The sequence below is a fragment of the Mus caroli genome, chromosome 6, assembly GCF_900094665.2.
Source record: "Mus caroli chromosome 6, CAROLI_EIJ_v1.1, whole genome shotgun sequence".
In the NCBI taxonomy this organism is placed as follows: Eukaryota; Metazoa; Chordata; class Mammalia; order Rodentia; family Muridae; genus Mus; species Mus caroli.
This window is the reverse complement of record NC_034575.1, coordinates 94,949,393-94,975,067: the sequence shown is the minus strand read 5'-3', so window position 1 is coordinate 94,975,067 and position 25,675 is coordinate 94,949,393. Positions and strand designations below refer to the sequence as shown.

Below are 25,675 nucleotides of genomic sequence, written 5' to 3'. Positions count from 1 at the left end.
GTGTGTGTGTGTGTGTGTGTGTGTGTGTGTGTGTGTGTGTGTGTATTCTGCTAAGAGTGCTATTTAAGGGATTCTGGGTCCAGGTCAGACTCTGTAATAGACTACCCATATTTGCCCAAGGTACCAGTGTTAGAAACAGTGGTCTGCTTACCTGGATTGACCATTGATCAGCTACTAAAAAACATACCAAAGTGGAAAAGTACTTACATTTTTGTGTTTTTATTTTTTGTTTCTTTGGTTTTTTTTTTTTAATCTTGGTTTTTGTTTTACTTTGTTTTGTTTCTCTGAGATGCTTAAAAGATTCCTTAATAGTTATGGAAACCCTGCCCCAGGTTCAATATATACTTTGTGTGTTTTCCCAATATCCTTCAGAATGCTGGAGCAAATTCCATTTGTTTCCAGCACTATATCTCCTTATAGTCAGATCTAAAGTACACTCTGCCCTTTACCTGCATTAACTGTGTAGGATGGTGCTTTGGAACTCACATGTCCCAATATCTGGAAGCGAGGAGGTTGATGCATACTACTATTAATAGTGTGGCTGCCCTTGTCAGACTGAGAAATCGAGTCCTGATAGCATGTTATTCCTGTGTGGCCCCAGGAAAGTAACTTAAACTCCCTTTCTTTCCATTTTCTCATCTAGAGAATATTGCTGGTTACCCTGCCTACCGAAAGGTAATTATGAAGGTTAAGTGATTAAAGCCTGAAAGTGGCTCACACAGGGCCTGAGAAACAGAATTCTCAGAAGAGACAGCTCTTCTCATAACCATGTCTTAAAGGGAAACAGCTCACTTGCAAGCCTCCGGGTTCCATATTTCAGCTTACTTGCTGTTGACCACCACCTAGTTTGAGCAGTAGACTGGGGACAGGCTGCTGTCTCCCAACTGCTAAGTACATTTGATGAAAACCTCAAACCTCTCCTCTGACAATCAAAATGATCATAGCTCCTATGCCAGGGTCCTATTAAAAGATCTGCTGAGTTAATGTTTGTAGGTGGCTTGGACAGAGAAGTAACGGGTACTTAGTGCAGTTGGCTGCCATCTTGGCTCCTGGCGTGTTGAACTGCCGACCCTATCTTAAAGAGTGACGATACTCTTCAGAGTTACCGAGGCATTTAAGACTAAGTAGGCGATTAGGGACATAGTCCTGAAGACAGTATTGGGACACCCCTATTCTCTTCTTTGCACCTGTTGGTGAGTAACTTTCCCTGGCCGTATATTTCTACCATGTTAAGGTACCTGAACACAGACCTTAAAGTAGCCCCACCAACTTCTGAAACTAAGAGGTGCAAACAGCCTTTATACCTTGTAAGTTGAGTCTTTCAGGTATTATTTCATCAAGATGACGATATCAATTCCTGCTGCTGACACTGTTTTGATGGGTTAGTTCTTTCTGTTTGGCATATTATCCATGAATGAGCATCATAATGTTCTGAAAGACCCATTCTTGTGTCCTTTATGAACTAATGCTAGTTTTCAAAGGCAAAGAGAGTTGATTATTGACATCTCACCTGGTCACTCCTGACATGCCTATAACAAGTCAGGCAGTCTGACAAGCTCCTCGNCGTGCGTGCCTGTGTGTAAGCATGTACCAGCTAGGGAACAGCCTTGGGAGTCATTCCTTGGTTACAGACACTTTTGTTGTTGTTGTTTGTTTGTTTTGTTTTATTTTTTAAAGGCACTCTTTCACTGGCCTAGAACTCAGCAAATAGTCTAAGCTGGCTGGCTCAGTGAATCACAAAGATCTGCCTGTCTCTTCTTCCCTGGTACTGGAATTATAAGCACATGCCACCACACATTGCCTTTTTTCTTTTCTTTTCTTTTCTTTTTATTTTTTTAAGTATGGATTCAGGGTCAAGCTCAGGTCTCATGCTAGAATAGCAAACAGGTGAACAAACTGAGCCATCTCCACAGTCTTCCTCCGTAGGTGGTTGAGATGAATGAGACTGTGATGAATGAGCAAATGAGTGAATGGAATATATAAGCTAAAAAAAAAGGTAAATTGATAAATTGCTCTCAATAACGAGGTTGCACACCAGTCTCAGGTTCATAATCTTACAGCATCATTTCAAGACAGTAAACATCACTAAAAAGATTTTTAAAGACAGTCCTGCCCAATTCTGACTTTAAGGACCTGAAATGCAGGTTGGGTAGAGAGTGGAAACTAAGGGGCTTCTTTACCAAGGGGAGGCTGCCCCAATGCCCTTTGCCTGCCTTTATAAATTTGCTAATCTATTTAAGGCATAATATTAATGGTACAGAACTTTAATTCACAAGCTTGGAAAATTAAAGGAGACTAAAGGCAAACTACGGAAATGTATCTGGTGTCAAGATTAAGTTCAATGAAGCATAGCGAAGATAGGAAAGATTATTAAATGTATGTGGAAGGAGGGTGGAAGATACACCTAAATCTCTCATTTAGAAAGGAATTGGTTTACTTGACTATTTGGAATAGTATCACACTCAGGAAAATCTAAGACAAATGCAAGCAAAACAGAATTTAATTGAGCTATTATTTTGCAGACTTTGGCTTAGTTTCAGACAGTCTAATCAAATTGTGCTTTGCTCAAATAACTAATGTTAAATGCAGCCTACCAACAGATGTTTAAAAAGAGCCTAATTGGAAAATCTACATCCTGGATTTAGTCTGTCTCGCTGGAAAGAAAATAGCTTCCAATTTATGTCTTTGAGGACGACACTCAGTGACAAGGGTCACTGAGAAGACAATGTTCTCTTCAAGGAGGCTTGGTGCTCCAGTGGAATTATTTTGAAGCGTCAAGGATGGCACTTTAGAAATTCAATTTCTTGGAAATTCTCCAGCTCAATGCCATGTAGAAGCCTCCAGAGAAATCTCCTTTATCATATGACATCACCGGGGTCCTGTTACACCCCTGGACTGTGTCAAGGGCTTGTGTGCTGAAATTTATACTGAGCCCTCCAAGTCCTGTAAGGCACACACTGATTGATGGCATTTCAAGGTGCTGTCAAGGGGTCTGGGTGATGAGGCCGACCTTGCCTCCTCTTCTCAGTTTCCAGTTTGTATATGGAAACTCTCAGACCTGCCATATTGCCTGGAGGGTCTTGTGATCTCTGCCAAAATTGAATTTGGTTCAAGAGCAGCTCCTTTCTTTCTTTAGACGAGGGGTCAGCCATCTTTCTCTGTAAAGGACCAGATAGTGAATATTTTTGGCTCCGTGGGCCATACTGTCTCTATGGCAACTACTCACTGTGCTGTTGTCGTGTTAAAATGGGCACAGACAATGCAGAAATGAATGAACATGGCTGTATTCCAGCACACTTGTGGGCACTTAAGTTTGAATTTCAAATTTTCACATGTCACGAAATACTTGACTTTTGTAATTTTTTTTCAGTTGTTTAATGATATGAAAGCAACTCTTAGCCCCAAGGCCATAGAAACACAGGTGGTTGACCAGATCTGGGCATAGTATTCACTGACCAGTCCTTTAGACCACCTGAAGGAGAACTACTGAAGACAGAAATCCAGCCCACACTGCCAAGTCCCGTGCATTGATACGTTTTCTCAGTGCTGTAAAGAGACACCTAACAAGGAGCAAGTCAAGGGAGAGCAAGCTTATTTGGGGGTAGAGTCTGTCATGGCAGAGCAGGCAGGAGCTTATGGCCACTGGCCACACAGTGCGTGCAGTTAGGAAGCAGAGCGAGAGGGCTGGTAGGACAGTGATCCTGCTTTGTATTCATATCCAGTATTTGAGCCCGTAGGATGGTGCCCACTCGCCATACCTACCCGATCAGAATGTGTCTTCCCACCTCATTTAACACAGTGTAGAAAATCCCTCTTAGATATACCCAGAGGTTTGTCTCCCAAGTGATCCTAGCTGCTGTTAAGTTGACAATAATTAATCATCACACCCGTTAGCTGCTATAGAGTGGGGAGCAGCTATGCTTAGAGGAAGAGGGATCTTGTCCCCCACCTGCTCAGGGGTTCTGCTCACCCCCACATTCCCTACTTTCTCTCTTCTAAACCCTGTGAGCACACTGCAGTCGGTGCAGTGGTGGTAGCAATTCTGTTCTTACCTTTGGAGTTGTAGGGGGGTGACCTTGGATGGCAGGGCAACTAATAGCCCATACCATGGACTAAAAATCCAGGCGAAGTCACTCTGTCAAGACTCTCATCTGTCATAATAGCTTCATAATGTACCCGACTTTATGACAATGTTAGAAACTACTGCCATCTGCCAGAAAATACTTTACAGTATAAACTCAAGCTGTCTAAGGTAGGAATGGCTCCCCCTTGAGCTGGTGGCATGGCACTTCTTCAACCTAAAAGACTTCTTGAGGGCCTTGTCATGTGCTAGTGGAATTTCCCTCAATTGTTTGCATTTTGAAACCAAGCATGTCTGATTTCAACACAGTATCTTACCTCCAGGTCTCAGTTTCATGTCTTCAAATGACTCGCTCAACCCTGGGAGCACAGCAGAATAAATAGTTACCACTACCAAGGCCTGGCACCAGATACTTGTGAAAATCACAAGACCCTGAGCTGTGTTGGCTGGGTGAGAATGCTGAGAAGTTTGTCTGTGTGTCACGGTGGACAGGGAGCTCAGTGTACTGTGGAAGAGTTTGGTAGCCTCCTCTACATACACTTTGCTGTTTCTCTAAGAAGTCCCAGAAGTGACACACAAGGAGAATGTGCTTAAAGTCATGTTAGAGGTCTGTGTTGGGGTGTACATGATATAGCTCATCTTTTCCTTTCTATAACTTCATGCATTTCTGCCTTGCAATCAGTCTCTGTTCTCCACTTTTTCTCTCTCTCTCATAAAGCATATTCTAACCACAGTTTTCCCTCCCAGCAGCCCCCCCCCCATCCACTCCTCCTCTATTTCCCCTTCAGAAAAAGGCAGGCTTCCCAGAGATGTCAACCGAGCACAGCATATCACGTTGCAATAAGACTGTGTACCTCCCCTTGTATTAAGGCTGAATGAGGCGACTCAGTGGTAGGAAAGGGGTTCCAAAAGCAGGCAAAAGAGTCAGAGACAGCCTCTACTCCCACTGTTAAGAGTCCCACAAAAAACCAAGCTACACAACCATAGCATATATGCAGAGGACCTAGGTCAGTCCCATGCAGGTTCCCTGGTTGGTGTTTCAGTTTCTTTGAGCCCAGGTTAGTTGATTCTGTGGGTTTGCTTGTGGTGTCCTTGACCTCTCTGGTTTGTGCAATCCTTCTACCCCCTCTTCCACAGGATCCCCATGTACCATCTAATGGATTGCTGTGGGTCTCTGCATCTGTTTGCTGGAAAAAGCCTCTTTGAGGATGCTAATGCTAGGCTCCTGTCTGCGTGGATTTTATCTTTTTCATGATTTTTTTTCTTTTTCTTTTTCTTTTTTTTTTTTTTTTACATTATCCCTAGTCTAAACCAAGTTGGGAACTACTATGTCTTGATAAAAGTCATTTACCTGATTTTTTTTTTTTTTTTTGTCTGAGTTCTGGATACTTTTATAAGTGTTGAGACTAATCCATATCTCACTGTCAGACTGCACTGCTCAGGTAAGGCATATGTCAATCAAAGACTTGAGTGCTGTTTACAGTGCAGACTCTGAGTTTGTCCAGGACTTTCCTTCTGTCAGTGCTCCATAAACAAACTCCTGTTCTGCTCATTATGCAAAATGCAGAAAGATGGATGGATGGATGGATGGATGGATGGATGGATGGAAAGAAGGAAGAAGAAAGAGAGAAAGAGAAAGAGAAAGAGAGAGACAGACAGACACATTGCTGTGGAACCAGGAAGTCAGACTGTAGCTCTAAATACTGTGCCTGTCATACTGGTGTAGGGCATCTCTACTCTATATGTTTCTTTCTTTGTTTTTTAAAGATTTATTTATTATTATACATAAGTACACTTAAGACGTACCAGAAGAGGGCTTCAGATCTCATTATGGGTGGTTGTGAGCCACCATGTGGTTTCTGGGATTTGAACTCAGGACCTTTGGAAGAGCAGTCAGTGCTCTTACCCGCTGAGCCATTATGTCAGCCCTATATGTTCATTGCTAATGAAATATTCCTCAGTCTTCAATGTTGGTTTTGCAGGTTTTGAACTGAGATGGTGCAATATCATCTTATAGTGGTGTTGCCTGTACGATCTCTACAGCATCTTAGGACAGTGGTCATTGAGGGTGGTTCAGGCTGTGGGAGACCCAGATACTCACCTAACAGCAAGAGCTCATCTTTTCTTTGTTGTTGTTGTTGTTTTGTTTGTTTGTTTTTAAACATAGTTTTCCGATTGGAGTTCTACGTAACAGAGATACTATATCTTGCTTGTGATACTATATTTCGCTTGTGAGCACGTGTGCGTGCACACACATACACATGACATATGCATACATGCATGCATAAAGACTTATCAACTGCATTTCAGACATTTCAGAAATAGTTTGGTAGTAGTTAGTGAGTTACTGCATACTGCATCCACTCAGTGCCTTAGTCCAGATCTCTGTACTTTAACACCCTCATGTGAGGGTTGAACTGGGCAGAAACAGTTACCATACAATGTCATAAACGCTCTCATTAATGGTCTCAGTGAGCTGTGAAGAGACCTGTGAGTAGGCTGCTCAGAATGTAGCTAGCACAAAGGCAGAACTAAAATGTACATTTTTATCCAATTTTATTTAAAACATTTTTAAAGATTTATTTATTTTTATTTATAGGCATGAGGCTTTTGCCTGCTTGTATGTATGTGTGCCACGTGCATGCCTGGTGCCCATGGAGACCAGTTGAGGGTGGTAGATACTCTGGAACTAGTGTTTGTGTGTAGTTGTGAGCCTCTATGTGGGTGCTTGGAACCAAACCACAGTCCTTTTGCAAGAGCAGCTACTGTTCTTTTTCACTGAGCCATTTTTTTCCAGTCACATTTTTTTAAAGATTTATTTATTATATGTAAGTACACTGTAGCTGTCTTCAGACACTCCAGAGGAGGGAGTCAGATCTCGTTATGGATGGTTGTGAGCCACCATGTGGTTGCTGGGATTTGAACTCGGGACCTTTGGAAGAGCAGTCGGGTGCTCTTACCCACTGAGCCATCTCACCAGCCCTCCAGTCACATTTTATTTTACATTTTAATAGCCACATGTGGCTGACAGCTACTGGTTTTGGACAATACACATAGAGAACACTTCCATCATTGTAGAAAAGCTCCATGGGACAATGCTAGTCTTGGTCCCCTCCCCTCTTAAAACAATGTGATAATTAAGTCCTTTTGCTGAGAGATGGGGTGGGAGGTTTCTTTGGGGGAAGTCGAACCTAGGGCGTCACATGTGCTATACAAATGCTGAGGAACTTCTAGCCCATAATGTTCTCTTGTGATGTGGCTTGCATCCATGCATCTCTGACCGGTCTCCTTCACTCCTTCCCGCCGCATTTCCTCTACTCCTCATTCATCGTGCTGGTCTCAGCACAGACAATATGCCTGGAAGCTCTGAGAGCATCTCCTACCTTCATCTTCTCCCCAGGCGCTCAAATTTCCCCTCCAAATAAGAAAAACTTGAAAGCCGTGGAAACCCAGCCAAACCCCTTCCTCCACAGTGAACTGCGCAGACCCTTTGAAATATTTTTATTTGTGCAGATTTCAGATGAAAATAAGAACTTCAGAAGAAAAGTTAAAAACTACCTCTCTTACTAAAGAAAAAATGCTTTAAATCACTGCCTTCCTTCTGAGGCCAGCTGCCGCCTCCTCTCACTCACAAGAGGACCTCAGGCTTGAGTTTCCACCCATACTGCACTTCAGGTCCCCTGACGCAGAGACTGGCCCCTGTCATGGAACCCTACCCATCACTGCCACCTGTCCTGCATTCTTTTGCTTTTTCTAAATATTCATAGCTTCATAGTTTCTTACACCTGTTGCCCTTAGAGGAAGGGCCACTGATCTTTTATTAATGTGAGCAAATTGATCATCATGTTTACATTTGGAAGTAGAGCTACAGTTAATAGCTGATGATTAGTTTATATTTATTTTAGAAATAATAACCATATATAATCATGGCATCAAGTTCATTGGTTAAGTATATTGATTGACCATGAAAAACAGTAGGAACTGTCCTCATTGACCTGAGCTGTCAAATTGTGATAAAGTTTACTGTAAGCTGAATCTACCTAAATTCAGGCATTCTTACTTAATAGGACCTTACCAATGTGAGCCCATTTTCTGAGATTCTCTGAGGTAAATAAGACAACCAATTGCATTGTGTTGGAGGGCTAATCCATATTATTCTCTGTCTCTCCCTCACTCACCCCCCTCACACACACACACACACACACACACACACACACACACACACACACACAGAACCACAGACACAAATGCAAGCACACAGTATTCAAAGTGTTACCTGCTTATGCACCTGATACTCTGGGACTCATTGTGATGTTGATTGTAACAGATCTTACAACCGGGAGTATTATACAACCGGTAAGTCTTCAGTATCAGGATAGGAGCAGAGGACTATACTGATGGAGATGACGACTAGGGAGTGATCTGATTTTCTTTTTGTGTTCTACGTTATGTTTGTGGAAGGGAAACATGGCCTACAAACCTCTTATCACAAGGCCGTCTAGTCAGAGTTGAGTGTCCTTTCTTGGGAACTGAGTGAAGTGTCACTCTTCGCTGCCCTGTGACATTTTCCCCTTCAGGGAGTTCTCGTTGCACCTGCAGGCCATCCATTCTTTCACTTCTGCATTACTAGCATTATTGACTGCACTTATGAAAACAAGGCTTGCGTTCCATAACAACCGTCATGACAACTTTGATACACAGAAGACAATACTGTTTTAAAAATAAAACAGAACGTGGAACTTTCCAGAAAATATAAGAGACGATTAGGACATGGAATTGCTTGGGGGGAAGTGTGGATGTTGGTATTTATTTCATAATGGAATAAAGCTGCTGAGAGATTTAAGGCTGAGGAATTGATTCTGTCTTACTGATTACAAATGGATCAGCCCACGGGCTAGACCATTTTGCTTGTACACACAGCGGTTAACATTTTCCAGGGTTCGTTGTAAAGGTTAAGAAACCTGGAAATCTCCAATTAAATTGCAACTCGTGGCTTCTCTAGAGTCGCAGCAATAAAATCGCCAGAGCCACTTGCATAGTCTCCACAGCTTGTTCCTGAAGAGCATGGTACATGTTCTTTCCTTCTGTGTTGTGGGCTGGAGATGGCCTGTCCCCCTTATCTTGTCTATGACCTGCTTCAATAAGCACACCTACAATATTGAGGCTTAAGGAATTAGTTGTCTGTCTATCTGTCTATTAATATATCTTTATTATTTCTTGGGCCAGCACTTAGCCTTCATCCTCCATGGCTGCACCCCCTGGTATATGTCTGTCTGTCTCTCTATTTTCTCTCCTCTCCTCTCCTCTCCTCTCCTCTCCTCTCCTCCCCTCCCCTCCCCTCCCCTCCCCTCTCTCTCTCCCTCTCTCTGTTATGTCTCAGGCCAGCATTTAGTTTTCATCCTCTGTGACTGCTCTACCTGGTAGACATTCAGTATACATTCTGTGTACTTCCCTAGCCAGCCTTGTGAGATATGGTGCTCAGCTTTTCTGTCTATGTGCAGAAGTGACCCTCTAGGGTAAAAATGAAGTAACAGGCCATTGCAAAGCCAGCAGTCTATCTAAGGCAGTTGCTCCACCTCCACCTCTAACCCACTTACGAGGTTCTGATATTTTGGTGGTTAGCATAGACCTTTATTCTTGTAATAACAATACCAATGCTTAGTATGTTGCACAGTCCTGAGACTTGGGGGTTCATGTCTTTGAGTGGTTCTCTCTTGAGATTACAGGCTAAGTTAAGACTGAGGTGTAATTGGGGGAGGGGGGAACGACAGGATTTCCCACTTCAGAGATGGCTCATTCGCATGGCCTTTGGCAGAAGGCCCCAGCTCCTCATGGTGTGGTGGTGTGGACCTCTTTACTGTGATGCTTGCCTAATTCCATGGAACAGCATCTAGCTTCCCCTGACTCAGGACTTATTAACTCTCTTTCACATAAGGAATACCTAAGCTAGTTAACTTAAAGATCAGAGTGGTACTGTACAAAATACAGCTCATACCATCACTCAGAAAGAAGTTAGCTTGGTCTACGTAGTGAGTTCCAGGTCAGCCAGGGCTACATAGTGCATCCCTGTCTAACCACAAAATCAAACAAAATGGGGAGGGGGTTTCATAGTTGTGAAAATTTCATCCCATATTTGGGGCTTTCTTTGGGGCCTGTGAATGTATCATAGGAGTCCATGACATTGCAAGCTTTCTTTCCATGACTGAGAAGTGAGAAGAGGTGGGTATCTCACAGTCCCCTTCAAGTACCAATGACTTAGTGCCCCACCTCAGAAGGACCCACCAACTTCCAAGTGCCTCAAACTTAGAACCAAGTCTTTAACACATTGGCCTTTGGGAGACATGTGCCCACACTATAGCAGTTTGCAAGCAAACCTAGCCTTTCCATTCACATGCCAATGTTGCCTTCACATCTATTGTGCACATAGAGTAACCCTGTCTTGAAGGCTGCTTTACCAATCTCAACCTTCTTACCTGCCTTATTTACTATCAACACATGAACAAGTGCCATAGCTTGTAATGTCTTGCTTCTCTCAGCTATGAGAGCCAGAAAACGAAATCAGTGACTACCATGTGACCTGAGCCCTGGTGAGCACTGTTGGCCAAGCATTGTGCTGCTCACTAAAAGATCTGCCTGTTACTAACAAGGGGTGGCCAAAGAAGAAGGAACAGCCAGTGGGCAAAGGCAGCTTCATTTGTTCTTTTCCGTATCAGTGGGAACCCCGTCACTCCCCAGATCCTTGGGTCTTAGCATTAGTTATTTGTCTTGTTTTGAAACAAGAGTCCCACTTTGGTTGCCTGGGTTGCCTTGAAACTCAACAGTCTACCTGTCTTCTTCGCTTCTCACTTGGTGGGATTTCATATGTGCACCACCATGTTCTGCCATTTTGCTTCTTGACCATACTCTCATATCCTGGCTTAACCTTTTTACATATATATATAATAAATTTATTATATATATATAATAAAAAGGGAGGGGGTGGGGGAGGAAGGAAGGAAAACTTTTGCATGCTGATCAGATTCATGTGGGACCCTAATTATGCGGTGACTGGCTTTCTGTGTATTTCCCCTTTTTCTCCCCACAAAGATTTTACGACATTTTCATATGCAAACAGGTGTTTTTGTTTGTTTCACATCAGTTACTTTTGCATAATGTGATGAGCCCATGTACAGTAATTCATAGAAAGTGACAGTCATCTGGCTCAAGTGCCCTCCTCCTCACAACCAGCCTACTAAATATAGAATCTTCTTAGAGCCATAAAAGGCACCAATAAAAAATATGCATTTTTAAAAAGGTCAGAGTTTCCCCACCCACGAATTTGGTTATAAAAACAGCAAAGCAAGTTTTTGGTTTTTTGGTTTTTTTCTTTTTTTTTTTTTAACTTGAATCAGTAAATTTTTAATTTAAATAGTATCCTGTTTTGACAAAGTGCTAAACCACAGAAGTCTCGGTAGAAGGCTGACAAGTCTCTGTCAATATGGATGGCATCTCCACAGGAAACTTAGGATGACTTCCTGCCACTCTGCGATGCTCTGACAGGGAATGTGGGCCTTTATTCATTGCATCCACAGAGTACTAAATCCTGATTACATATACTTTACTGTGTTGTGCAGCTCTCTGGCAGACAACATCTGTATCGTTCCTTTTGTGCAGTCAGACAGTACCGAACAGTGGACTTTTGACTTTTCTGAATGTGAGCACCAGGATTAAAGGTGTGTAGAACCACCGCCCAGCTGCCCATTTTATATTTTTTGGTTTTTTGAGACAGGATTTCTCTGTGTAGCCCTGGCTGTCCTGGAACTCACTCTTTAGACCAGGCTGGCCTTGAACTCAGAAATCCGCCTGCCTCTGCCTCCCAAGTGCTGGGATTAAAGGCCACTGTTCTTTTAAACAAAGTTTCCCATTGGCCTGGAATGTAAAGGAAAGGTTAAGCTGACTCCAGGGCTCCCTACTACCCTCCACAGAGATTATAAGTATATACCACCATCATGCCTGATTGATTGATTGATTGATTGATTGATTGATATGTTGATTGATTGATTGATTGATTGATTAATTAATTAATTTATTGTAGATGTTGGGAATCTATCTCAGGTGCTCACCACATGACAAAGCACCAGTGTCAGACAGTCTCCGCAGTCCCTTATCATTCTTGAATGTGCCCAGCGTCAACAAAGAAATCCCAGATGCTCTAGGATGCTTTGCTGGAGTTGCACGGCTGTGCCTTCCTTAGTTTTGCATGTTCAATAGAAAACAATGAATTTTACTGTGAAGGTGGCTGCATCTTTCTTATGGGGCCTCGAGGGTAAACAGCCATTCATTTTCATCTGTGAACACACATGTAGCTGGTGTTTGGTAGGTTGCCTGCTGGCTTTGGAAGTCATTATTTTCTGTAATGTCTATTCTCCATGGTTGTGCATAGATAGATTCTATGCCCCAGCTCTGGACGCAGAGGTAGCCTATCATTCTGGCCGAATGTGTTACAGTTGGAAGTCAGAAGCAAGTGATGAACCAAGAAAATAGCTTTTAATTTTACACAAACTGGTTTTCCGTTTTGCTCTGGGGTAGATGTTTGTAGCTCAGGGTCACGTTAAGATGCCACCCACACTTCAGAATGGAGTACTCCTGGAGAGTACACTGCACGATGGAACTCAGAGTTTGTGCCCACATGCCAGATTGTCATCTCTAACCTCAGAAGGCAACCTGTGTCTCCTGACCAGCCAGAGACACTGGAGCTTAGAGAAGATGACAACTCCAGATTCTGTAAAGGAAATTAGCATGACATTTGTCAAATATCTTCTCCCCTTGCTTTCCCTCGAATTCAATACCTGCTAATGACTCTGGTATTCTGTGCGGTCCTATTAAGGGAAAAGGAGACGGTTACCTTTTAGGGAAGGTTCATACATCTGTTTAATACAGACTTCACCACCAGCTCAGAGTGGATAAACCAGGACACCAACAGGCACCATCTGAGAGGCACTGAGGTACTCTTGTCCCTAGGACAGGGTGGGGTTGTAAACTGTACAGTTGTGACAGATATCACTCCAAACCGTGTGCATAGCTCCAGTTTAGCAATTGCCCCACCGTGCCATCAGAAGTCTTAGCCCAGGATGAAGAAGCAGATTCCTACCAGCACTTGGTCTGCCACTTTATCTTTAGGCAAATTAATTAATAAATGTCTTGTGTTTGTTGGTGCATTCCCTGGAATGTATGGAATACAATAAAATAGTTGCTAACAGATTGTTAAATCATTTATTGCCAGACTCTATGAAAGTATAATTGTCATGATTTGGCATACTGGATCTAGATACCCATCATGGAAGGACCAAACAAAATGGGGACCTCCCAGAATGTGCCAGTCACTCAGCAAAGCCCCTGATATTGTGACGAGAAGTTGGGCAGTTGGTGACAATTCTAGGAACCCAGTAGTAGTACTGGACAGAGAAAACCCAAAATCATTGGGCTTTTCTGGTCATCTGCAGGATTTGCAAAGGTACATATTAGTGGGGAAGTAAAAAGACTAAATAAATGGAAAACAGACAGTAGTTGTGAGCCACTGATGAGCTGGGCAGGACACAGAGCAGCACTGGATTTAGTAGATTTCAACAAGATAACCAAGTGGAAGAAATAAATAGGCCACTAGTTGGGAGTGGGTCTTTTATGCCCAAATTAGGTACATTTAAGCAATGATTCATTTTAAAGAAAGGAAATCAAAGCCTGTAGAAGATACTGTTAGCGTCATTCAAGACAAGGTTAATCCATGAATAACCTATCCTGCATTTTAATGCGTTTATTCTCAGTCAGGAATTTCAGTAACTTAACTTACACAGTTAGATGGCTTTTGGAAGGGGCCACCACGAAGAAAAGCTGCATTCCCTAGAATGTATGGATTACAATGAAGTAGTTGCTAACAGATTGTTAAATCATTTATTGCCAGACTCTATGAAAGTATAATTGTCATGATTTGGCATAGTAGATCTAGAACAGAAAAGAAACTGAAATGTCAGATTCAATGCAATGGGAGAAACAAGCTCGAAAGGAACTAGTGTAGAGTTTTCCTCTGTGTGTGTGTGTGTGTGTGTGTGTGTGTACACATATGAATGACAGTATGAGACTTAGAAACACTTTGAGGGTGACCCATTGGACCACCTCAATTGGAACTTTCATCATGAGCCCTGGTGTATGTAAGTTTGGGGCAGTGTTTTAAAGATCTTGCAGAACCTAAGATGTCTTTTAAGTATTCCGGGGTTGTCATGTATAGAGGGTTCACTTTATTGAACTTTAAAATGGTATTGTAGGTATATCCCTGATAAGAAAAATAAAAATTGGTGACACAGTCAGTCTCTGGCATATGTCCAGGACACGTTGAGTGTGGCACAGTTTTAGAGCCTTTCTTCTAGCAGAATGTTAGAAGAAGGAGCTGTGCACTGGCCAGCATGCTTTCTGTGAAGTGACATGTCCTCAGTGTGATTTCTGGGGCTCCTCGTGAAAGGAGGCACCCGAGTCCATGCCAATGTGATGACCCAGCAGAGGTCTGCAAGTGATGGGATCAGGGTTGGGGCTGTAGCTCATGGAACCTGCAAGTTCAAGGGTTAGCTTGCGCTCCGACAACCTAGCCCTCCGGGACGATCCTCAGAACTGGTTCTTGCTGGCTTGCTCGGGTCTGCTTCCTTTCTGTGTTGGCTTGTTTTCACTCAGAACTACAGTTAGATTTATTTATAGCTTGGCAATCCTTTTGGTGAAGACTGGGTCTCCTGCCCAGTAATCTCAATAAAAGCCTCTGCATTTATTGAATGGCTTGGGTCACTTCTCTATCCTGATGCCCTGTGAATGGGAGAGGGGAATGAAGTGACAGGATGGTGTGCCCACTCCTGGGTCTCCTGGGATGGAGTTGGCTCCCTTGAAAGTGCATAGATCCAGATTAGAGGTAGTAGTATCCAGAAAGGTCCTTCAATTTCCCTTTTAAATCTTCATATTCCTGCTAGTTATTATATACATGTTTTCTCACCCCTATTATATTAAAGGGTGAGTCCATACTGTTCCACAGAGATCTAATTCATTTTTATGTGGCTTCTATATTATACCCATTTCACAGACTACTGTGTTCTATACTGACAGTATTATCTGATAAGATTTTCTATATGGATAAACATGTTCTCATGGCACATGTATGTGTGGAGGTCAGTGGATAACTCGAAGCAGTTTGTTTTCTCCCACCACCGTGTGGAGTCTGTCTTGTCGATTGCAGGTTGCCCAGCCTGGCAGCATGCTAGCTCCTCTCACTGGCCCAGAGAAGAAGTTCAATGTCTGTGTTGTCCAATGATGGTTGTCACTATCTACCTTGGGTGCTAAGCACTTTCAATACAGCTAAGATAATGAAGGAACTTTTTTTTTCATCTTAAAAGTAATCAGTTGAAATATCAGTAGTGATATGAGACTACTGTCTGTCATATTGAACAAGTAAGGTATAGATCAATAACCAAATAAGGTTACATGGCTTTTGAGACAAATGAAGTATCTATAAACATGGCCCATGACTTAAATGTCAATGTCTTGTGCTAATAATATATAATATTCACATGTAGCTTTTCAATCATAATTTATAGCTACAGTGGAAAACACAACTCATTCCAATAAGTACTGATTTATTTATTTTTAATTTATCTATTTATTACCTGTTGGAATTTGATCATCTTAGCTTTGTGGCAGCTTGTGGCCTTGCCGTTGTTGGGTGGTCTGAAGCCATGGAAAGAATGTCTCATTTAGGCGTCAAGAGTTTGGGGTTCTAGTCTCAGTTCTCCCAACTATGATTATCAACATGACCTTTCCTCTGTCACCTTTCCTGGGCACATGTTTCCTGTTGTGGAAAGTGAGGGGGTGAGATGAAGATGATCTCTCAGCCTGTTTGCTCTCAGAATGTTTGTGGTTTTGTGATTTTTTTTTTTTGTCTTCATTCTCGTGGTCAGGGTAGTAGTTGGAATTTCTCTGTGTAGCCATTGAGGGCTATAATACAGGGTTTTGAAAGAGTTGGGGGATACTTTGAACCACAGGTGAACTGTGGAATGGGCAAATAATTTTCACCTTCTTTTTTTTTTAAGGTTTATTTATTTATTTTTTAAATTAGGTATTTTCTTCATTTACATTTCAAATGCTATCCTGAAAGTCCCCTATAACCTCCCATCACCCTGCTCCCCTACCCACCCACTCCTACTTCTTGGCCCTGGCGTTCCCCTGTACTGAGGCATATAAAGTTTGCAAGACCAAGGGGCCTCTCTTCCCAATGCTATATATGTAGCTAGAGGCACGAGCTCTGAGGGTACTGGTTAGTTCATATTGTTGTTCCACCTATACGGTTGCAGACCCCTTTAGCTCCTTGGGTACTTTCTCGAGCTCCTCCTTTGGGGGCCCTGTGTTCTATCCAATAGCTGACTATGAGCATCCACTTCTGTGTTTTAATTTTCACCTTCTTACAGGGATCTGCAGAACCCCAGAGGGCAGATATAGTCTATTTCCTTATTGATGTGCATGTGTACATGGACCCCTACAGTCTCTCTGTCTCTTTTTTGTCTGTCTCTCCCTGTGTCTCTGTCTGTGTGTGTGTGTGTGGGGGGGGGAGTTGATATCTGATGTCTTCCTCCATTGTTTTTTAATTATGTTTAATCAGTATCAAGGATTGAACCTGGGGCCTCAGATACGCTAGGCAAATGCTCTGTTACTAAGCTACGTCTTCAGTCCTTACCTTATGTTTTTGAGATAAGGTTTTTCACTGAACCTAGAGCTCCATTCATGGATTCAGCTAGGCAGGCTGGCCAGTAGGCGCCAGAAATCTGCCTGCCTCTACCTTCCTCTCTCTACCCCCAGTACTGGGATCATAGAGCCACCGTTCTAGCTGTCACATGTGTTCTAGGGATCTGAACGAGGGCCACATGCTTGCAAGGCACGGTTCTAATACAGAAGAAATGGAGAAGAAAGGCAAAACATAAAGAAATAATGAATAACTTCTTAAAGGTTTCATCTGAGGTCATCTGTTGTGCTCCTTTTGGGGGTTTAAGTCACTGCAGTGATGAAATACTCAAGCAAGAGTTTTAGAGGGATAGAAAATTTGGAGCTTCAGACAGACAGAAAGACCATTTTCTGTGTCCCTTGAATATTCATAATTAATAATGCTTGGTAATTGTGAAAAAGGGAAATGCAGAACTGATAAGACTGGCCTGGTAACCAGGGGAGTTAGAGTTAACAGAGCTATTTGGAGTGATTTCATTTGTAGACCTTGGATTTAGAAGGAAAAGATGAATCACAAATGAAGATCAAGAGGAAGGAAAGAACACTGGACAGATTTGCAAGAGCAGGTAGGAGGCTCCAGAGTGTTCCAAAGGACAGTGTGGTAGGATGTGTCAAACCAGTACAGAGGGAGCCGGCCATCGGCTGGGACTGGAGAGAAGCCTGTGGTTGTTGGGTGATTTCTTCCTGATCTTCACGAGTGACGTGTGATGGGTGAGTTGCTCTCTCCTGGTGATGTGACAGAGCTGAACATTTATGGGGGTGGTCGTGCTAACGAACTCACATTGTAAATAGCCACTCCTCTGCACTGTTTCCGATCATTTAGAAAGAATTGCATCTCGAAGCTGTATTTTTGCTTTTTTTTTTGCTGGCTATCTTTATGTATGGGAACAGTCATCTCTAGAGATTCATTTTCATTTCAAAAAAAAAAAAAACTTCCAAAGGTGTTAATTGCATTTTTTGAAAAACCCTTATGTAATTATTTAAAATTATTCTACCGGCCCCATAAATCAGAACTTCCCCCATTATATGGCTAAGGAACATTTATGACCTGTTTAGACAGTTTTGATTTATAGGTTTAGGAAACAAGAATATAGAAACCATTGCCAGGTTTTAATTTGGAAATTTCTGTAGCCACATTTGTTTTTGTAGGAAGGAGAAACAGGAGGCCAAGAGGAGAGATGATTGGAGCGCTGTGGCCCACACTAGTGGAACACAAGGATGAGCCGGGCAGACCCCTGCTCTAAAGGGATGTCACTGTGTGTGTCTCTTGTGTGCTTTCATCTCACACTAGCCATGGTCCATGACATTTCTTCCATGGAACTACAGGCATGTAGTTGAGTCTTACGATTCATCTTCATACTTAGACAGACATTTTCATACAGACATTTCAATATGAGCGCCCTCATTTATGCATTTTAAGAGGCAGTTAAGGTACAGGAGGGATGGTTCAGTCTTAAGTGCTTGCCTTGCAAGGATGAGGACCTGCATTCTGTCCGTAGGACATTCCAGATGTGGTAGCACAGGCTTCTCATCCCAGTTGTGGGGATTCCCCGGGGCTCACTGATCTGTCATCCAAACATCCTCAGTGGGCTCCAGGCCAATGCGAGTCTCAAGAGAAAATGGTATTCTTAAGAATGACATCTGGGGGTGTCCTCTGGCTTTCACACACTTCTGCACGTGAATACACATTTAAAACAAACAAGCAGGCTGGGCATGGTGGAGCATGCCTATGGTCCCACCACTCCACAGGGGCAAAGACAGGTGGATTACTGTGAATTTTTAGGCCAGCCTATTCTACCTATTGAGACCCTGTCTCAAAGCAAACAGTGTTTATGAAGTGCAGCAGAGCAAGGCACTGTGATGTATACCTGATGAGGTGACTTATCTAGTTCTTTTCAGAATGGAACAGGACATGCGTGGAAAACATCCCTGACTTGACAAAGCTCGTTGTAATGGTCAGTTAATAACAGTAGCACTCCAGTTTAGATCTGTGAAATACGGGAGCAGACAAATTTAGAAATGTGTTTGAGTGATTCAAGAAATTGAGAAAAGATAGAAAAAATAGAAATTGTCTTATAGAAAGAGGAAGGTGAAGAGTTAATTTCGTGAAATGAAGAAAAATTTTAAAGGTCTCAGCAGGCTGAATTTGTAGATCAGAATGAAAAAGGTCTTTAATGGGAGTGAATGCAAGCCCATACCGTGATCCAGGCACAGAGTGAAGAACTCCAAGGTAGCAGTGCAGTTCATGTGGCAATTAGTCAAGGAATGATTGTCAAAGGAGCAGGAACCAATCAGGCCTAGCAGGAGGGAGGGCCTCTGCTGACCTTAGGCTGGCTAACAGAATAATGAGCAGGCCAATCTCCTGGCCCTCTTCTGAACTAGACAGAGGGCTTCAGGACCCTTTCCCTTATTGATGGACACTCCAGCAATGAAGGAAGGCACAGGAAACCCAGGTTACCAAGAACCTAATGAGAGGCAGAATCAGGGCACCCCTGAGTCTTTGACTCTGCAAGAGAAGAATCAAGTTGCCTGCTCTTTGGGACCGTTTAGTGGCTCTGGGGTAGTGTGGACTGTGGCATTCTTACAGATAAGCCATGCTCATTTTCTTTCTCTTTAAATAGTATATATTTATTATTATTTTTATTACTACTACTACTATTGAGTCTCCTTGGATAGTACAAATCTTATCTCACAATGTTGTATTCCTCGGAGCGCTTGAGCAGTGCCATCTAGCCTGTGTTGATGTGTGTGTGTGTTACTTAATAACTTTTATGTTTTAGACAGGCCATTACTGTATAGCTCAGGCAGGTCTTGAACCCCCCATTCACCTCCTGTACTCAGCAAGTCCTGAGTGTGCTACTGTGCCAGATGGGTTATTTCTGTTAGACTAAGCTAGTCGGAACAATGGAAGGTGGACACTAGTAGCTGCCTACCTTCTGTAGGTATAGCATATTGGTCTCGATCATTCAAGTGGACCTTGGACTGTCCACTCCAATCTTGGTTAGTTGAACTATTTCTGTTAGATGTTTTGTTTTTAAACTTCAAAAGAAGGTGGTCATGAGTCCTGTGTACATCTGGGCATTTCTATATTTGATATCACTGGTTTATAAATTGTCAACAAATCAAGAAGACTTTGCTGCTTCATCTGGCGATGCTGGCCTGTTTCTCTTACATGAAGCGTTCATCGCATGTACAGAGATGATGCTTTATTTGGCAAGTACTTGGTTTCCTCCTCTTCTTCATAGCTGTGATACAGACTTAGAGGCAAAGCAAGGGAAAGTCACAAAGTTAACTGTTTGAGCTTTTAGTTCAGAAAAAACATTTGCATGAGAAAATAATAAACACACACAAATGTACACACACATACAGGCTCACAAACACACTCATATACACATGTACATACACTCACATTTACACACATACACACACATATATACATATATATGCATATATATGCATACATACACACATAAACACACACTCATAAACACATACATACACACATATATACACCCACACCACACATACACAAACATACTTGCGCATACATATACCATATACACTCATTTACACATTCACATATACATACACACATACACACATACACTCATACACACATACACACACACACACACACACACACACACACACACACACACACACACNACACACACACACACACACACACACACACACACACACACACACACACACTGGTTGTTCTGGCATACATATTTAATCCTGGCACTTGAGAGACAGATAGAGGCCAGCCTGGCTTTCAGGCCAGCCAGACCATTCAGACCAGTGAGACCGTGTCTCAAAAAGAAGAGAAAACAGAGAAAGCATCAATTAATTTGTTTGTTCTTTGTATGCAGGGTCACCTGTTCACCTCATAGTTGGTGAGGCCCTTATGCACGACGTTCTTTGGCATTAGCTGAGATGCTAGGGAGTCAGGAAGATAGCATCATTTGTGGTTCTGTGCCATGGATAGGAAGATAGGCCTTTTTTACTGTGTGTGTTCATCTTTACATTGAAAAAGATATTTTTGCCTAATAACGGTTTTGTTGTTGTTGTTATTTGGTCTGGGCTTCTTTCTCCTGTTCTACAACATTCAAATTATAGACAAGTCTTTAGCTGTGTTTGCCCTCCTCCTGCCCCTTAGTTTATTAGAAACGGTTGAATAAGATGCATAATAACCTCCTGTGCAGCAAGAAGCCTTAGGAGAAGGTATGAGAAATAAAACTAGGCCCCCTGAGCCACAGATCCCAGCCAGCCACAGTGTGGAACTGAGAGCTGCCTTTATATTCAGAGCTCTCCTGACTACAGCTGTTTGTCAGGGCCCTATTCATTCCCAGGAATTCTAAACAGATTGTCGCTCAGTCCATAATGCTTTGAAAGTTGCTTCTACTTGCATAAGAGGTCCCCCAGGCTTTTGTTGTATTTAATTGAGTAATAGTCAACCTGGATCTGATTTGGTGCTTCTCGAACTTGTTTGAAACCAAAATATCTAATCCTTGAGTGTCTTCTCCATTCAGTTCGCGCCAGTGGTTTCTACATCGCTCCCCCTTGGATCTCAAACTAGCCACCTAAAGGATGTAGCAACCCATTACAGAGCCACTAAATCAAAATCCCCTACTTCAAAGCTCAGGATCCCAGCTTGCAAGCAGAGCAAGGCAGCATGCAGCAGCTCAGACTGCTGGCTTGTTAAGCTATAGGTGTGTGTCGGACCCAGCTGAGGACAAGGCCCTGAGACCATGCAACATAGGAATGAGGTAGAGGAGAGACATGGGAGTGAGACAGGAAATGGATAAAGCTTGGATTGAGCAAATACAGCGGAACTTCGAAGAAAAAGAAATGCTTGTCAGCGTCCCGAGGATGCCATTAGAAGATGTATTTTAATGGCCAGGACACCGCATTTACGTGTGTTTGGGCTCATGTCATCTACTGGGTGATATTTGTGTGTACTGTTTTTCTAGTCTGAATGCCTTCTTAGCCTGACCATGGAACTTGCTGAGCCTTGCACCGTCCTTTTACTATTCAGCCTGACCTTTGTCTCGTTTCAAAATGTCCCTTATCCTAGAGGTCCAGGGCCCCTCTGCTAGGTCCCAGCATGTCCACTTGGTGTTTACTAGGCAAATAAATATGACTGAGAGGGGCCACTCCAAGTGTCCTGAGGTCACTGAGCAGATTCCATTTTTTCCACATTGTAAAGTATGTTAGGTTAGAAACTTTACAAAGAGTCTTAACTATTAGTTTGTTAGGCCATTAAACTGTGGTACTATGAGGGTACAGGCTGAGCCCTCTCTAGAGCCAAGCTGGCTGGGACTCTGTGGAAGGTTTTCTTTTCTGGAGACATACACTGTGCATCATGAGATAACAGAAACAAAATGTTGGAAAACACACACACACACACACACACACACACACACACACACACACATACTGGTTGTTCTGGCATACATATTTAATCCTGGCACTTGAGAGACAGGTAGAGGCCAGCCTGGCTTTCAGGCCAGCCAGACCATTCAGGCCAGTGAGACCCTGTCTAAGCTAAAGGTTCTGAAAATTTAGGTCTTAAAGGTTGGAGAGATGGCTGCGGGTTTACCACATTTGTTGAACAAAGATTAGGACCCATGTAAAAAGGACAAAATAGTGGGTCTCTGCCTTCCCACTGCTACCAAGACAGTGGGAACTAGAGGGAAGGGCCTTCTCCGAAGTGTGTGGGTTGGCTGTCCTCATAGACAAAGCATCCCTGAGACTTACCTTGAACAAAGTGGAAGACAGTGACTGACAACTGACATTGTCTGACACCCACACACATCATGATATTATTCATACACACATACACATATGACCACACACAAACATACTCACATCACAACAGACAAGATTTATCAAAATTAGGTCTCTTTTTAGCTAGTTGTAGTTAGGAGTTCTTGCCATGTGGGGCAGACTAACCCTCTAAAAAATTGGCTCAGTGGATCCTGGGGAGGTTGGTCCTTACCAGATCATCACACTCCTCTGGCACATCTAGGAGATGCTCTAGCTGGTAGATGTTGCACACCTACCTGGTCACCTGAGTATTCAAATAAGGTAGTTGTTGCCTTCAGGGTAGTGTTTTTCTTTCTAGTGACCTTAAAGTTCAGACACAAACAACCAATTGTCTTCATTCACTGCATGAAAGAGCTGTTGCATCAGGACATTTGGGAAGTTAGGATATATCATCTTCCCTAGGAAAATACGGCCAGTGAACTAAAATCATCTTTTGGTTTGTGGAAATGCATTATAACTGAAGGAAAAAGTCCTCTGTGGTAACAGTGACAGCGATGGAGTGCAGTTCAATGTTGACAGCACCCTAAGTGGTGTCCTGCTCCCATCTTCTCTAAGCCTCTGGTGGGTAAAGGTTGAGGAAAGAAAAGCATGGAGAGATCAGGTGTTTACCAGAAGTATAGTCAGGAAACAGCCTGTGCAAGATGAGGCAGCCATGTCCTACCAGGGTCACTGTGCCTTACAGTGTGCTGGTTCATTGCCGTGTTTAAGATGTGTGCCAGTAGGACAGCTTGGGCATTATCCAGACTATGGCTGGTGTCCACTGGTTGGTGTCTAGTAATGTACTGGAAGGAGGGGAGGGACAGAAATCTCTCACACAATAGAAGAGTGTGAAATATTCCCTAATCAAAGGCATGCACAAGTCAGTTGTCTCAGCCCCTTGGCGTTTTTCAGTTATCCTGCTAGCTTTTTTGAGGACTGTCTCTGTATATTTGTGTAAAAAGAAGTGGAAATGATAACAGAACTTTACTGCTGTAGGATTAATTTGTATCTATTAGTTGATTATCCATAGTCACATTTTGCTTCTGGGGGAATCAAACAGAGCTACCTTCTCTGTTCTTTTAGGCTTACACCTAGCCCCAGCCTTCTCTCCAGTAGGGTATTATGGATCATTGAAGTCCCAACTCTCCACTTACTAACAACAAGACATCTGTTAAGTAGCTATCTATCTGTTAAGTAGGTATACCAATGCATACTTTATAAAGTGTTCTGTTGGTGAGTTACAGGAGCTACATGAATGCTACATGTATCACACACTTCCATAATTACCTCTGAGTTTATCTTCCATCCTGTTGCCAGATACAACTCCTCCTTTCATTTTTCTGTTAAATTGCTGTTTCTTTGCCAAAGTCTCAGGACATAACCCCCATCTATGACCTTCAGTAAGCTCTTGATGGCATTCCCACTACCTCTCTGTTGAAGACTGGTTATATTTGTTGTCATTGTTGTTGCTGCTGTTGCTGATGTTTTTGTTGTTGGTACTGATGTTGTTGTTGCTGCTGTTTCTGTTGTTGCTGTTGCTGCTGTTCATGCTTCAGAGTTGCCTAAGCTCTACAGTGAGCACAAAGGTTGTCCATTGAGAAAGCTGGAGTTCTAGTGGAGAGAATGGCTAGAGAATCCCATCTCTGACATTCACTAGCTGCCTGACTGTGGAGGGTTACAGTTACCTTACAGTTACCACCATCAGAGCCTTGTAGTCTGATGTCTAGGGACTGGGGTCTTGGCAAACATTGCAGTCATTTACAGCTGCACTCTCAGATCCAGAAACACGTTTAATTTAACACCTGTACAGCAGAATGTAGCAACAGCTATCCTCTCTCTGTGAGGCAGATAATTGGATCTAATGTGGATGAAGAAATACAAAATGTGCTTCTATGACTCACTGGTAACCAGTAGCTTCTATGGAGTTTAGTCCCACATCTCTCTTGTCATAACTCCAAGTAGCTGTCTTCAAGGGCAGTAGGAACAGAAAGAGTCCTGTTTCATAGACTCTGACGTGTCAGGGTTTGGCACTATTGGAAGGCTGGCCCTGGTGAGTGGCCATTGCCACTGATGAGGTTAGACTTTGAGCCCCAGTCCACCAAGAGGTCAGGTTTGCATGTGGTGGAGAGAAGTACGAGCAAGACCCTGAAGAAGGAGGGTAGACTCCGGTGGATGCTGACTGATGGCAGTACATGCTGCCTGATGATGGAGGGTGTTTGGAGCAGTTAACCACAGTGCCCTTTAATCCCAGAGGTCCAGCCTGTTAGGTTGTGACATTACATAGATGTGCCCTGACCCATCTCAAAAACTGGACATCAGTGGATTTAATTAAGATCAATTAGACATCCCTCCTTTGTTCAGACACAATGCCTTATTTGTTTGAAAAGAGGGAAATTCTATATGACCTGAAAGCTTCCTGCTTCATCTGCTCCTTTTCCTCATGAAGAATGAAATGCCATTTGGAATAATACAAAGAATACATAACCAGCCTGCAGGCGGGGCTCCATACTTTCTCTGTATGCATTTTCTCTAGAGATATTTGACTCAACAGGAACCTACCATCTTAGTGATGCGACTCCTGAATTTCCCCTTCAGTCCAGCCCTAGGTGAGGCTTCCACCGTGTCATCCCCAAGATGTATACGATGCATGAGACTACCCTTTCACCTACTTCCAGGATGCTTGATGACACAGAGTCAGGTGACTGGCTCGGGAGGAAATTCAGAAATGATGCTGGTGGGAGGAGGCTTTGGGCAATTGACACAAACCAAGCAAGGTGGTTAAGGGAGAGAGGGGGAAAGTTGCAAGGTCAAAGAGCACAATTGTATTGGGAAATTAGGGCATCTCATGTCTGCATCTGAGGTCTCATCGATGCAGAATCAGCCGTGTCATGAAGCATGTGTGTGACTGTGACTTAATCTATGCAGCACAACTGTTGGTATTTCATAAGGTCGCTCCCTCATGTCTGCCACCCTCTCACCCCTGCACCTTTTCTGATTGTG

At 42.9% G+C, this 25,675-nt stretch overlaps 1 protein-coding gene across 15 annotated transcripts in view; it reads left to right on the top strand.

The window, feature by feature from the left end:
- Positions 1–25,675, top strand: part of Foxp1 (forkhead box P1) — a 601,333-nt gene that overhangs the window by 466,793 nt on the left and 108,865 nt on the right. Inside the window, exon 1 of one of the 15 annotated variants that reach the window (XM_029478352.1) lies at positions 14,426–17,575. The exons of the other annotated variants lie outside the window; for them this stretch is intronic. The gene's annotated coding sequence lies outside the window, so the exon portion shown is untranslated. Of the gene's footprint in view, positions 1–14,425; positions 17,576–25,675 lie in introns of those variants that run through there. 15 annotated transcript variants of the gene reach the window in all.